We start from the raw sequence: 5332 nt of genomic DNA, 5'->3' as shown, positions 1-5332 counted from the left end.
TGTAGACCAGGCTGGCCTCGAACTCACAGAGATCTGCCTGCCTCTGCCTCCCGAGTGCTGGGATTAAAGGCGTGCGCCACCATCTCCCGGCTCCCCCTGATTTTCTCTTTAGAGTATTTAGTGTATTTAGTACGTAATATGGGGACTGACAGTCTACTAAATGTTTTGTTTTGGTTGGTTTTTTTGTTTTTTGGGATTTTTTTTTTGTTTTTTTTGTTGTTGTTGTTGTTTTTTGGTGTTTTGAGACAGGGTTTCTTTGTAGTTTTAGAGCCTATTCTGGAACTAACTCTTGTAGCTCTTGTAGACCAGGCTGGCATCAAACTCATAGAGATCCACCAGCCTCTGCCTCCCAAATACTGGGATTAAAGGCATGCGCCACCACTGCCCAGCCTACCAAATGTTTTTTATAAGATGTTTCTGACTGTATAAATTAATCTCTTGTCTCCCTCTTCACCTCTCTTGTTTTTAGAATGTTACCCAGATTGGCTTTTAACTCTTGGGTTCAAATAATCCTCCTGCCTCATCCTCTGACTATAGACTGTAACTGTAGCATGTAACACTCTAAATACAGGGAGCGGGGAACTAGAGAGATGGCTCAGCGGTTAAGAGCACTGGCCACCTCTTCAGAAGACCTGGGTTCGAATCTCAGCACACACAATAGTGGCTCACAAACATCTTAACTCCAGTCCCAGGGGATCTGATGTCCCCCTTCTGGCCTCACCAGCATAGCACTGCATGCACATATGTAGTGCCATGACACACATGTAGGCAAAACACTATATACATAAAATAAAAATAAAAGTTTACAAATTTTCTTAAAGTATTTTTGATTTTCAAGGTGGCGCGCACTTGCCAGGTTGTGCATGGAGGTCAGAGGACAACCTGCAGTTCATGAGAGTTGATTCTCTCCTTTCTCCATGTGGTTCAGGGGATCAAGCTCAGGTCATGGGGCTTGGCCACAAGCACATTTACCCAATGAGTCATGGCACCTATCTCACAAGTATGTGTGACTCAAGTGTTACTGCTATTTTTCCTTCATGAAAACAACATATTACACATTGATGTGTGATTTTCTTTCTTTCTTTCTTTTAAGATTTATTTATTTATTATGAAGACAATGTTCTGTCTGTCTGTATGCCTGTAAGCCAGAAGAGGGCACCAGACCTCATTACAGATGGCTGTGAGCCACCATGCGGTTGCTGGGAATTGAACTCAGGACCTCTGGAAGAGCAGTCGGTGCTCTTAACCTCTGAGCCATCTCTCCAGCCCCTGTGATTTTCTTTTCACAAAAATATATGGCACAATACTGGGGATGTGGCTTGGTGATAGCATGCTTGCTCAACATGTGTGAGAACCTGGGTTGATTGCCAAACACTGAGAAAAAAGTGGAGGGGGAGATATTACAATAAGCAAGAAATCCAGAGCCAACCTGAGCTACACAGTGAGACCCTGTCTCAAAAACAAAGAAATAAAAATATGTTCATTTGAATCATTTCTAATGGGGCCTTTTTCAGTTAGTAGTCCAGGTTAGCCTTGAACTCTCAGCAATATTCCTGTCCCAGCCTCCCAAGAGCTGAGGCTACAAGTGCAATCCACCAGGCCACACACTGCTGCCATCTTCTCTTTTGGGCATTATTCCAAAGTGATACTTGTCTTTGTTGCTCATAATAGGGCCTGGGTTATGAGTCATTTGTCCAGGCCTTTATTGAGAAACAAACACCACATCTTCAAGTGAGTTAGTATGTCTATAGTCCAGTGAATATCCTTCTGTGGATACACATGTTTTGCTTGTCTGCATGTATGTGCACCATATGCATGCCTGGTGCCCAAGGAACTCAGAAGAGGGTTGGATTCAAGCCAGCTGGGATAATACAGCAACACCTAACCTCAACATAAAGCAGAGAAAGACATCTAAAGTTTAAATTTATTAATTTGACTTAACTTACTCAATAGAGGTTCAACAATTTCCTCTCCTGGGGACACAGAACTAATGAGCAGGAAGCTAGCTACAGCTACTGACACGCATTCATATTTAAGCCACTAATCCAAAAGAAATCATGGATATTTTAACCCCAAAATAAGTGTGTCTTTATGAGAGTTTCTGGATCTTATAGCTATCCAGACAGTGTAATCCTTCAATCAGCTTTCTGTCAAGGGGAGAGAACAATCGCTGACTGTTTGGACTAATCTGGCCAGAAAAGGTCCCAGTAGTTCCTAAGTGTGTTGGATTAAGCACATGATTAAAAATAAAACCCAAAGAATATCCTGATGATAGGTTTTATAGAGTGTTCATGTAGTAGGCAACTCCTGCTTGGGACCCGGATGCTGAGACATTTGCCGCCATACTTCTAACTTTAAGTTTACAGGCTTAGTATCTCAAAAGAAGCTTCCAAAGGGACAGGACGGGGTTGTTGTCTTCCGCATTATTTGTAAGAAGTGAAACACAACCTAAATCCCTGTTGGGAGAAAAGGGGCCAGGGGAGCATCCTTTTAAAAGACAGAGGATTGTGCTGCTCACTGTGTGTGTGTGTGTGTGTGTGTGTGTGTGTGTTGCCTCTGGAGGCCAACAGGTGACAGTCAGTGTCCTGCTTTCATTTCTGTTGCCATGTGAAAATGCCCTGACAAGATGCAATGTAGAAGCAAAACTTAGTTTAGCTCGCAATTCCACATTCTAGTCCATCACAGCAGGGGGTCAAAATGGTGGGAACCTAAAATATCTAGTGACATCATATCCACGTCAAGAGTAAAGGGAGCTGCATGCATGCCTACACTCAGCTAGCTTTCTCTAACTCTGTGTCTAGGGCTCCTCTCTAACTCTGTGTCAAGGGCTCATAGCCCAGGATGGTGCCATCTACATTGAGGTCGGGTCTTCCCACATTGAGTAAGGCAAGCAGGACAGTCCTCCACAAACATACCCACTGATCAGCCTGAGCTAGGAGACTCTCTTCCTGCATGACTCTAGGCTGTGTCAGGAGAGCAATGAAAGATGACCATCACATGAGATGTCTTCCTCAGTTTCTCCCTACCGTGGTCTCTCATGGAACCTGAAACTTTAGGCCGGTGAACCCCAGGGATCCTCTTGTCTCCTTTTTAAATGGGTGCTGAATATTGAAATTGGATCTAGGTGTTTTCACGGCAAGCATTTTGCAGATTAAGCAATGTCCTCAGCTTTGTTGTTTGTTGCTGTTATTTTGAAACAGGATCTCATGTAATCCAGGCTAGCTTCAACTCACTATAAAGTTAAGGATGACTTTAAATTTCTATTCCTGCCTATACTTCCCAATGACTGGGGTTTATATTTCCTATTTATTTATTTTTAGGTGCTTTTTTCCCTGTTTTTTTTTTTTTTTTTTTCGAGACAGGGTTTCTCTGTGGCTTTGGAGCCTGTCCTGGAACTAGCTCTGTAGACCAGGCTGGTCTCGAACTCACAGAGATCCGCCTGCCTCTGCCTCCCGAGTGCTGGGATTAAAGGCGTGCGCCACCATTTTCCCTGGATTTTTGAGACAGCATTTCTCTGTAGTTTTGGAACCTGTCCTGGAACTAGCTCTTGTAGACCAAGCTGACCTCATACTCATGGAGATCCGCCTGCCTCTGCCTCCCGAGCTCTGTGATTAAAGGTGTGTGACACCACTGCCAGCTGATACATTGGTGTTTTGTTTGCATGTATATCAGAATGGGATCTTAAGGTATCTGCCGTCATTCATTCTCATGACATGGCTGAAGTATCTCAAGTGCCATTGCCGTATCCTGTAGTTTACTTCCCTCTGTAGATGGAGATGTTTCTTAATGTCATCGTTGTGCAGCCAATCTCTTCGTGTGACGCCTAGGATCCTCCTGAGACACGCCATCTCAGACACATTCAGCCGCTGTTCTTCTTGTCCAGATTTTGAAGATGTAAAGAAGGCAGCTGAAGATAGTGCTGTTGCATGAGGAGGGAGAGCCCTTTGTTTGTCCCGGCCTCCTGGCTCACTTACACCCGAAATATCCACACAGAAACTGTATTCATTAAATCACTGCCTGGCCCATTATCTATAGCCTCTTATATTGGCTAACTCTCACATCTTGATTTAACCCATTTCTAATAATCTGTACATCACCACAAGGTCGTAGGATGTTACTGGGAAAGGTTCAGCATGTCTGATTCTAGCGGCTCCATGGCGGTTCTCTGACTCTTGCTTTCTTCCTCCCAGAATTCAGTTCTGTCTCCTCCACCTACCTAAAGTTCCACCCTATCAACTAGGCCAAGGCAGTTTCTTTATTCATTGACCAATGAAAGCAACACATAAATATAAGAACCTCCTACACCACAGCACTGCTTGGAGAAGTGCACAGGATAAGGTGAAGAGGAAGGCCTATAAAATACTGGATAGACAGCATAAAGGGAAACTGTGGAACCTTGAGTATAACAACAGCACAAGTATCTAGGAAGCCCAGCATAGGAACAACTGGAGAACCATCATAAACAAGCTGAATTTGAGAGGGAACATGAGGAGTGAGGGGAGGACACGGGAAGGGATGGAGAGAGGAAAGAGAATGGAGAAAACAGTGTAATTACATTTTAATTTTTAAAAATAAAATTTTTTCAGAAAGAAAGACAGGAGCGGTCTGAGAAACAGTGTCTTAAAAAGCAAACTGAAACAAGAGTGGCTGCAAGGACAAACAGCATCCTGTTATACTCAGATGAAGTGCCTACAACACGTAGGCTAAGTGTGGTGGTTTGGATATAACAGTCCCCATAAGCGTACAGGGAGTGGCACTCTTAGGAAGTATGACTTTGTTGAAGAACATGTGTCACTGTGGGGGCAGGCTTTGAGATTTCATATGTGCTTAATCCACAGTGGGTGCCTCAGTGATCTTCCTGCTGCCTTTGGATCAAAGCTCCTTCTCCACTCACTCAGCTCCTTCTCCAGCACCCTGTCTGTGTCCATGCTGCCATGTTCCACCATGATGATAATGGACTAGACCACTGAAACTGTAAGCACCCCAGTTACGTGTTTTCCTTTATAAGAGTCACCATGGTCTTGGTGTCTCTTCCCAAATAATAGAAACCCTAACTAAGATGATAAGGAATTAAACAAGTATAAATGTTTGGAAAGGTGAAAAAGTTGTAAGAAATGGGCTGGGAATATATCTCAGTTGGTAGGGTAGTTGCCTAGAATGCGAACCAGATAAACTAGGAGTGGTGATGAATACTTCTGGAATATTTGTTTATCTATGCAAGGATCTGTTGCATTTGCTTAACTATGTAAAGGTATGTTCATTTGTTTAACTATAAAGGTATGTTCATTTGTTTAACTATGTAAAGGTATGTTCATTTGTTTAACTATGTAAA

This window comes from Microtus ochrogaster (genome assembly GCF_000317375.1).
Source record: "Microtus ochrogaster isolate Prairie Vole_2 chromosome 14 unlocalized genomic scaffold, MicOch1.0 chr14_random_2, whole genome shotgun sequence".
Classification (NCBI taxonomy): Eukaryota; Metazoa; Chordata; class Mammalia; order Rodentia; family Cricetidae; genus Microtus; species Microtus ochrogaster.
This window is presented reverse-complemented; position numbering follows the sequence as displayed.